Consider the following 11,295-nt stretch of genomic DNA (forward strand, 5'->3'; position numbering starts at 1 on the left):
GAGATTTTAGAGTTTCCTCCACACAAGGAAGTGAAATTTTCAATTGAGTTGGTACCAGGAGCAACACCAACATCAAAGGCAGCTTACACGATGAGCACTTCAAAGCTAGTGTAATTGAAGTTGCAGTTGAAGGAAATGCATGATAAGAGCTACATTAGGCCAAGTGTATCGCCTTGGAGTGCATCAGTATTGTTCATGAGTAAGAGGGATGGTACTCTCAGGTTATGTATTGATTACAAGCAGATGAACAAGGTGGCGATCAAGAACAGGTACCCATTGTCGAGGATCGTGGACTTGTTTGACCAGTTGGAGGGAGAAACAATGTTATCAAAGATTGATTTGAGATCAGGATATCATAAGGTACACATCGAAGAGGAGGACATCTACAAGACTGCTTTATGGACTAGTTATGGGAATTATGAGTTTGTTGTGGTTCCTTTTGGTTTGAGTAATGCTCCAGATACTGTCATGTGCTTGATGAATAGTATGTTGTTTCCTTATCTGAACAAGTTTGTTATTGTATTCATTGATGATATATTGATATATTCTAAGAATGAGGAAGACAATGACGAACAATTAGAAGTAGTATTGAGATTTCTAAGAGAGCATCAATTTTATTCCAAGCTTAGTAAATGCACCTTCTTTCAGACAGAGGTACACTACTTGGGAGATGTGGTTTCCAAGGAGGGCATAGCATTGGATTTGAAAAAGATAAGAGCTATCATGGAATGGGCGGCTCCTAGGAATGTGGATGAGGTTAGACCATTTTAATGGGGCTAGGAGGTTACTATAGGCATTTCATAAGGAATTTATCATGGATTTCATATCCTATTACATCATTGTAGAGGAAAAGAAATAAATTTGAATGGACAAAGGAATGTGCAACAGGTTTTGAGCAGTTGAAGTAGTCGCTTAGAAATGATCTAGTTCTAAAGATTGCAGATCTATATAAATAGTTTGCGGTATTCACAGCGCTTGCAAGAGAGCACTTGGTGGAGTCATGATGCAGAAGGGACAAGTGGTGTGTTGTGATTGAAGGAAATTGAATGAGCACAAGAAGAACTATGTGACTCATGATCTTGAGTTGGCAGTGATCATTCATGCATTGAAGATGTGGATGAACTACCTTCTTGGAAGGAGGTTCATTCTGATGAGTGATCATAGTGGACTAAGGTATCTATTTCACCTACCTAATCTAAATGTCAGGCAAGCTAGATGGTTGGATACCCTTAGAGATTTTAACTTTGAGATCATATACATTAAAGGAAAGGAGAACAGGGGTGCAGATGCTCTCAGTAGGAGATTACAGGTAAACCATGTTGTAGTTGTGATATCTTATTGGACAAATTTACAAGATCAGATATTATAGGAAGGATAGTGCGATGATAGCTATCATCAACTCAAGCATAGGTTACAGCAAGGTATAGGCGAATAGGATGTGGATTCATCTCATGGTAGATGGATTAGTGAGATTTAGGGACAAAATCTATTTGCAGGATGATAATGATCTCAAAAAGCTTATCTTGAGGGAGTTTCATTTGAAGCCATATTTAGGTCACTCGGGATATTAGAAGACATTGTCAGTTGTGAAGAATTTCTACTATTGGACAAATTTGAAGAAGGAAGTGGTAGAGTTTGTTACTAGATGTTTGGATTGTTGGTAAGTGAAAGTTGAGTGTAAGCACCAAGTTGGTTTGTTACATCCTATTTTGATTGTGGAGTGGAAATGGGAGGTCATTTCCATGGGTTTTGTTAAGGGTATTCCGAAGACATCGAAGCAGCATGATTTCATCATGGTTGTGGTTGATACATTGATCAAGGTAGCTCACTTCATTCTAGTGAAGACTAATTATTCAACTAGTGAGGTAGCACAGGTCTTCATCAAGGAGATAATGAGGTTGCATGGTATTCCTAAGAAGATCATATTATATAGAGATGCCAAGTTCACTTCCAGGTTTTTGAAGGAGTTTTTTGTAGGTTTGGATATATAGTTGGCCTTCAGTACAACTTATCATCTACAGACAAATGGACAAACAAAGAGGTTCATCAGGATTTTATAGGATATGTTGAGGATGTGTGTCATGCACCAACAGAGGAATTCGGAGGAGTATCTTCTGCTAGTTGAGATTTCTTACAACAATGGTTATCAAGACTCATTGAGGATGAGTAAGTTTGAGGCACTCTATGGTTAGAGTTGTAATACTTCCACCAACTGGAGTGGTCTAATGAAAAGGGTTCTTATAGGACCAGGCATGTTGGAAGAGATGGAACAAGAAATTCAGATTATCAAGAAGAATCTAAAGGCAGCATAGGATAGGCATAATATTTATGTAGATCAGAATTAGGAATTTAAGGAATTTTAGGTTGGGTAACATGTGTATTTTCACATCAAGCACAAGAAGAGAGTCTTGAGGATTAGGTCTTATGCCAAGTTGGCACCTTGGTATTGCGAGCCTTTCGCGATACTTGAGAGTATTGGACCAGTGGCCTACATACTTGCACTACCCTCGACAATGAAAGTCCATGATGTTTCCCATGTGTCATTGCTTAAAATATATGTAAAGGATGTTGATCATGTGATTGATTGGTCTGTATTGCAGGTGGATCTAGAAGGAGAATTCTAGTTTGAACATCAATGCATATTGTAGCAGAAACAACTCATGCTCTAGAATAGAGCAATCAAGCAAGTTAAAGTGTTGTGGAATCACTTTGGGCTTGATGAAGCTACATGGGATATGGTTTATCAGATGCACGTTATGTATCCTTAATTATTTGTCAGTGGAGGCAAATGATTTTTGTTATATGTACATATTTATGTATGATTGCTACTATAAAAACCAAAATTAGTTGTGTCATACAGCTCTAATAAGCAGTATGGTTGTCATGTTGTCATGTTTTTCATGATGGCTTCATTTTTGAGTAGGTTTCTCATTGTAAATACTGCATCGAGCTAAGTTATAAAGCTCCATGAGCAACATGTTTTTATTTCCAATGGTCTTGTTGGTCGTAGGTGTCATTGAACACTGAGGATGGTGTTCCCCTAAGGGGGAGGAGTCTGTAATAGCCACGGGTTAAAATATCATGTAATAAAGTTAACAAAGGAAAAATAAGACCAAAGTCATGGGACATGTATTCCAAGTTGAATTGAGGGCAAATTATCCTAGTGGGCATAATTTGTTGTTTATTATGGCTAAGGGGAAATTGGCAAAGGGTTTAAAAGGGGAAAAGGCATTATAGGCATTTTATTTATGAAAATAAAATAAAATAGGATAAAATAGAGGTGAAACGTCACAGGTTGCATGTGAGGAGGAAATTGAAGGAAAATGGAGGGAAAATAAAGAAATTATAGGAAACAATAATTAAAGGGCATCAAAGTATTAGTTTGGGGCCTTTTGTCATTTAAGTTTTTGAATTCATTTTGGAGAGGAGAAGAGCACCAAGAGGAGATATAAAGCAAGAAAGTAAAAAGAGGACTAGGAAAGCAAGGAAAGGACAAGAAAGAAAAGGAAAGCAAGGATCAAGCAAATGGAAGTTGGATCAAGTGGCTTTAGTAGGAATGCTTGTAGGTAAAAGGTTGCATTTATGATTTCCTAGCTAGTTTTGGCATGCATGATACATGCATGTTTGTATCTGGTTCATTTGCTAACATTGACATGGGTTTTGTTTGGTTTAACAGTGGTTTTAGACTTGCCTTTGTCATTTCTAGATAGCCATGGTGTGACAAGATTCATTCTTGGTTGAACTTTGGATTGCCGGAAGGTTTTGGATCTCGGTGAGGTGGTCTCAGGAAAATATCTAAGGTTGGGGGTAGAGGTGGTTTTCTCTATGAATCCCTCAACAGTGGGTGAAGGTAGGAAAATTCCTCAAGGGAGGGTGAAGGAATTTTGAGGCATCCAAACTTGGTTTGGTTTTTTGATCTCAAGACTAGTTTAAGTGAGATCACAGTAGGGTGAGGGTGGAGGTGGTTTATCCTCTGGATTCCCTTGGTTGTTTATGGATTGGTTTATCCCATGAGATCCCACATTCATGCTTGGAATATGGCATATGGGTGATTGGCTGAAAGAAAGATTTGGTTTAGCCCAATCTATGGTCAGGTGGTACGTGGAAGTCCCTGACTTAGTTGGCTTTTGCATATGTTAAGAAGAGCTAAGGTCCTCTTGTATTTCATGAGTAAATGCACTTGTTATGAAGTGGCTTTGATGGTTGTTTTATCATTTTCATTAATCTGGTTATATGTTTGCTATAAGCATCGTTTTAGGACAGATTCTAGTCATGGCCCTTTCATGTTTGTTTGGAAAATGAATGGTTATTGAATTCATGACCTAATATATGTTGTGGAAGTTATTATGAGATGACATTAGATCTTCTTGATGATTCTCCGATAATTTTTAGAACTCTTTGTTCATATATGCATTCATGACCTATAGATTTCATGTTGATTATGTGTTTAACATAATAATGTCATTGTTAGACTTAGTTACGTCAAGTCCTTATTTAAGTTTTGTGTTAAATTATTTGTTCTTGTGTCATTTATCATTTCTGAAAGTTCTATCAGGCTTTGGGCAGAATTCCAGGTCATATCCTGAAACTGGATCACCCATGATACTGGAGACTTACAGTCACTATCTTTGCTTGTTATGCAAGTGATTGGGAGTCCAGGTCACTAAAATGTCAAGTTGGCTCAGGGCTTGGGCACCTGGAGGGGTGGATCAACTCCTGGGGGTCTTGTAGCTCATAAGGAAGGTTAGTAAATTTTTGTTTGGTTGATTCCACTTCCTTAAATATACTTAGGGAGTTGATTCATGTCATAATATCCCTCTACTTATGTTTAACACGACATGCTGGTGAAAGTGGGTAAATGTGGGAGGTTGCGTTACAAATTTCTTCCACTATATAACCTCTAGGTGAAGTATGTCGCCCCTATCACGAACCCCATAGATAAACTAGGGGGATTTGAAACTAAAGCCTTTTACTACATAATACTTCATTTTCAAGAGAATGACTAATTGAGCTACCCCTTGAGCCTATTAAACATTGTTAAGTTGGTTTAAATATTTTTATAAATTTATATTAAAATATTATTCTTTAATTCAATGTATTTTAATATTCTTAAAAGTGTATTAAGACTAAAATTTTAATATGTATTTTAATATTGCATTATTTTTATAGATAATAAAATAATTATATATTTACGTTGTGATTTTAATTATAGTAATGCTCGTTATGAATTTATTAAAATTAATTTTAATTTATAATTTTGAAAAAAAAATATTAAAATTTTAAATAATATTATTTTTGTTTATTTATTTTAATATTACGCCTACATGGAATAGAATAGATGATGGTGGGGTGTACTTTTAAGTCACTCCATGATGTGAAGCTCACCAGTTCGAAACTCTATGGGCAAAAATCCAGTCATGTTAAGGGTTGTTGTGGCCCATGCTGGGTTCGATCTCTGGGTGATTTTGACAACTTAGATGCCCCTAGGTTGCAGTTTCTCAAGCTATAGGTCATGCCTGATGTAATCTTTCTTGAAGTCAGACCACTTGAAAAATAAAAAATAAAAATTTATCCCCCATAGGGGTGAGTATAGGGCTCAAGAGGTAGTTATCTGGGATGATGCGCCACATAAACATTTGTCCCATGATTTGGGCTACATGGCAGCGTCTCGGAGCGGGAGGTTGAAGCACCTATCTATCATCTCATTGTCTTAAATTTCACTGGTTTATAATGGGTTGGCATAGATACGGGAGCTGTAGGAAGAAAGGTGAGGGTCAAACCTTGACCTTTTTCAACTTCAATTCACTTGTTGTGAGATTTTCCTCTCATGGGATTTGTTTTGTGGTGGTTGGATATAGTTATTGGTCTCTTGGTTACTCATGATCATAGGTGGATTATTATATATTTGTCGATATTTTTTTTGTTATACCTGCATAATTTTGAGTTTGTGTTGGTGTTTGAATTGGTGGTCATCTTCTCATAGCCACCTTCTCCAGAAAATGAATTTAAGGTATTTTGTATCCTTGTCCTACCTTGTTCTCAAGTTGTTGGTATCTAGGGAAACTTTTTTGTATGGTTTTAGCTTTGTGGGGGGTGTATTTTGCTTAGTGTTACACTGGTTCTATCATTGGACTCTTGATTTTTAATTTCAATTTTAGGTCTTGGTGAATATTCTCTCTGTTCATCAGAATGATTACTAGTGTTTTAAAGATTTATATGGTGGTGTTTGGTTTAATTTTCAATTCTATGGTTTTTCAATTGGGTATGAGGTTTGGTTTTATACATTGTTTGTTTTGAACTTCCGAGAATTTATGTGTTGTCGTGATGGCTTATTTTGTGGTCTTGCATGTCTCTTCACTACCCTGAGTTGAATAATGTCCCTGAACTTGGGTCATTGATTTGGAAGTTGGGTGATGACTTGATGGTTCTAAGGTTTAGCTTAGATGGGGCGGTAGTTCATCCTTTGAATTGTTATTTTGGTCATGGGTTTGCTTTTGATTGTTTGTCATATCAGGTTTCAATGTATAATATGGCTCCTACACAACATATGGTGCCTTATCGTCGTCTTTTGGGGAATGTTGGTGTGAAACAAACACAACATTTTTCCTTTAATTTTGTGGCTACCCTTTTTTACTCTGTCCCCCTAGAAGTTCATAGTGAAATGCGTATTTTAGAGTCTCAAGAAAAAATGGTAAAGGAATATTTTTTCTGATTCTGGAATTGTTGGTGGTGGGCTTAAATTTTTCCTAAATTTGGGTCCATCTCGGAAGAGGCGACTTAGCTTCCTATACTCCCTATCTTTGCATTAACAATCAGACACTTTACTTAGGCTATTTTTTAAGGATAAGAAAGTTAATAACTATAATGTGTTCTCTAGCATTGAAGATGATAAACATATCCGGCAGAATCATCATTTCAGTATCGATAACATAGATTCTCGTTTAGGTCATGTGGAGGGTTGCTTGCTATCAAATTTTGCATCTTGTGAAGTAACAGATCCTCCTATGGATCTAACTCTTCGAATGGAAAGTATAAGTCGTGATTGCATTGTTGTTTCTTTATATCCTAACTAAATGCTATGGTGCCATGGTTTTTCTTTTTGTCAAGACAGTAGTTTTCAGTGACACTGAAGTCCCTTTGTCACTTTATGGCATGGGATTTGTGGTGATAATTAGCAGTATTTTTTGTATCCTTTATGGGCCTTATATTTTATAGGGTGTAGGAATTTATGAATAACTATACCATGGTTCAATCATATTTCTCGGAGGTTATGTTCTTTCTCAATGCTTGTTATTTGTTCGGCATTTTTGCGAATGTGTTTTTGAAATACGACCTTGTAGGTTGAATTATGTGGTTATCATAATAGAAATGTCGTCGAAGGTTGGTGACACATATCCTACTTCATGCAAGTTATCCATGGATTGGTGGCATTGTCTAGTGATGTTTTTCCTACCAAATGGTGTTGTTGTGATTACATGATATTCCCTTTTAGCCCGGTGGCATTCTGTTATTCTGTTAGTTGACTCACAGGGTGTCTTGTGGAATTTCTCTGTAACTTTATTTTCTCCCTTCATCTTTGTTGGCGAGGTGTCTCATGTGTCTCTATTACCTTATATTGTATTGTTGGGTTGTTGCTCGAAAACTGGAACCCATCTTCTGGGTCTTCGTGATTAGTTTTTCACTGGGCTTTCTAATGTTTAGGATCTCTTCAAATACATGTGATGTAATTATTTTTTTACAATATTAGAAATTGTTTCCATCTTATAGAAAAAATATTAAAAAAATGAATAATTATTTCGTTTCATTCAGTGTAAGAAAAATTTTAGCACCTTTTTTCATTATAAAGGTTGTAAAATGGCACTCTTATTTCAATAATATTTCTCTTTATCCATTTATCATGGAAATATAATTTCCTTTTTATATTAATTTAATCAATTCTTTCTTTCAATTTGATTTTCTCTTATTCAATGACCTTTTATTTTTTAAAAATTAATTATCATGTATTTTAAGTATTATATATTTCTAAATTCAACATTTAATTATAATTATATTTAATATTTTAAATTAGTAAATACTTTATTTATATATAAAAAATTAAAATACAAAGTATTGTTTAATTTTTTTAGTGGTCCATGGTGCCCTAGAGATCTAGGTCCATGGAATATTTGTACCAGGTAGATCTATAAGAAGCAATATTTTCATGTTATATCAACCATAACGCCTTGAGCCAAGCCCCTTCCTATCAGGAAGAGCCTTAACCCCTAGAGTGTCGACAGGATTGAACCCTTCACCTCTCGATAAGAAAAGTGATTTGACAATAGAGACTTGACCATTTTAACTAACCTCTAGAAGTTTGTAGGGAAATGCTTATTTTAGAGTATTAGGAAGAAATTGAAAGGGCATATCCTTTTTATTCTGAAATTGTTGGTGGTGGGCTTAAATGGTTCCTGAATTTGGCTTAGTCTAAGAAGAGGCAAACCTGATTCATATACCATCAACAAACACTTTTCTTAGGCTACTTTTTAAGGATAAACAATTCAATAAATATAATGTGTTCTCTGACAATAAAGGCATTAAATGCATCCTATGGAATCATTGTTTCCATCTCAATAATATAGATGCTCCTTTGGGTTGTGTAGAGGGTTAATTGCTATCATATTTTGCATCTGGTGACTTAATGGATCCTCTTTTGGATCTGACTCTTCGAATGGACAGTATCGTCCATGATTGCATTGTCGTTTCTTCAAATCATAACTGAACGCTATGGTGACATGTTTTTTCTCTTTTTGAGGACAATATTTTCAGTGATGCTTAAGTCCCTGTGGCACTCTATGGAATGGCTTTGTGGTGATAATTGGCAGCTTTTTTTATATCCTTTATGGGGCTTATTTTTTGGAGAGTGTAGAGCTCTACAACTTACTAGACTATAGTTCAATGGTATTTCTTGGAGGCTACGTTTGTTCTCTGCTTACATCACCCACATGCTTGTTTTTTTGTTGGCACTTTTTCAAATGTGTTTTTGTAATACAACCTTGCAGGTTGAATTTTGCAGTTATCATAATAGAAAGGTTGTCGAAGGTTAGTGGTGCATCTTCTACTTCATGCAGGTTCTTTGTAGATTGGTTGCATTGTCTAGTTATGTTTTCCTGCCAAATGGTGCTACTATCATTACGTTATGCTCCCTTTCATCTCAGTGGCATTTTGTTATTATGCTAGTTGACTCATCAGGTGCCTTGTTGTACTTGTCTATAAGTTTATGTGTTTCTTTCATCTTTGTTGGCCAGGTGGCTCATGTGTGTCTAGTCCCTTCTGTTGTATTGTTGGGTTGTTGCTAGAAAACTAGATCCCATCTCCTAGCTCCTCATGATTAGTTTGTCACTGGGATTTCTGATGTTTATGTTTTCTCTATATATTTGTGGTGTAATTCTTTTTCTGCATTAAGAGTGTTTTCTCTGAATATTTGTGATGTAATTCTTTTTCTGCATTAGGAGAAATTGTTTCCAGATTACAAAGGAAAATTACAAAAATGAGAAATTTCATTTCATTCCGTCTAAGAAAAATCTTACTACCTTATTTCATTATAAAGGTCGTAAAATTACATTCTCTTTTTATTAATATTGATATTTATCTATTTATCGTTGAATGATAATTTCCTTTTTATATTAATTTAATCAATGATTTCTTTCATTTTAATTTTGTCAACATTTTCTTTTTTAAATTATCATTTAAATTAATTATCATATATTTTAAATACTATATATTCTAAATTCAACATTTAATTATAATTATATTTTATATTTTATATTAGTAAATATTTAAATCTGCCTCTTCGTATCAAGAAAAGCCTAACCCCAAAAGTGTCTAGAAAATTGAACACTTCTCTCACTAACAAAAGTTCTTTTGAAAATAAAAACTAATAAAATAAATTAACCATCAAAACTAAATTAACCATCAAAACTGAAATATTATTTACAATTATTTGATATATTTTAAAATATTTATACATATTCAATGTTTCTGCGTGATTCTGTAAAACTAATACACTCCCCACATTACGTCTATGTAAGTAAATATATTCCTTCTAAATATTTTTTAACTATCTTAATTCTAATATTTAAATATATTAATTCTATAGTTTATATGGATAGTTTTGTTGTATGTGAAGTTGTATATCTCAAATATATTTTAATTCTATAGTTTATATGGATAGTTTTGTTATATGTGAAGTTGTATATCTCAAATATATTTTGTTTCTGGGATTACACGATAGTACTTTTACTCTTACAGGATTTATAATACCTATAATTATAGATACTTTACAATCCAAGAATTATCATTATGAGGATATTTGGCTCGAAGATGTAATTCACAAGGGTTATGGAGGGGTGGATTGTGTGGAAGCAAGGGGTCCACTCGCAGGAGCCGGGTGTGGAGGATATGTGGTGGGAGAAACTGTAAAGTTCTTAAAAGAATTAAAGGCTTTTAACGAGGAGAGATTCCAGAGATGCAAAGATAGGCTTGGCAATCTCACCCAAACTGGTGCTGAAGTATATTCCTATTAGATAATATATCCGAAAAAAACATTTTTATCCACAAATAATCAACTTTGACAATTTTTTAGTTTTTGAAATGTTGTTTGTCTCGAATAATTAACTTTTACTTTTAGCAAAATTTTTCCATTTTGCAAATTTTGTATCTCCCGAATTACTAACTTAAGTGGTTCGCATTTTCAAATAAATTCATTTTCAATGTTCAATTCTATGTTGTGATTTTATGGCATACGTTTTGAAAGTAAAGAAAGAAATTGCATCATTTTAAAATCGTTGTTGGATTCAAAAAAAATACGATGGGTAAGAAATAATTTTTTTAATAGTAGGAAATTTATTATTATTTAGTTGTCAAATTTGTTGTGGAACAATTTTTATCCATGAAAGCAGAGTGTCTTATCATTGTTATTCAAGGAAAACCATAACACTTGGAGTTAACCACTGCTGGTTCATAAAAAGACAAATTTTCACTCTAGTCCCGAGTCCTTAACCCATTTCCTGAAGTCCAAAAAAATTAAACTCTTAACCAAATAAACAAAATAAATAAATAAAATATACTCCAACCCTCACATGGATGGATAAGAATGTTAATTGTTATTCATCTAAAATAATGACGTCAAAACTCAATATATTCTTTATAGTTGGTCTGTCAATTTCATTGAATTTTGATTCAACAACATATACGAATCAACCTTCCTCATACTCTCCTTCACGTTTAAGTGCATACCATAGGTTTTAGTAGAAATCG

Source organism: Pinus tabuliformis, chromosome 7 (genome assembly GCF_031772625.1).
Source record: "Pinus tabuliformis cultivar Carrire ecotype Pingquan chromosome 7, CPIR1, whole genome shotgun sequence".
In the NCBI taxonomy this organism is placed as follows: domain Eukaryota; kingdom Viridiplantae; phylum Streptophyta; class Pinopsida; order Pinales; family Pinaceae; genus Pinus; species Pinus tabuliformis.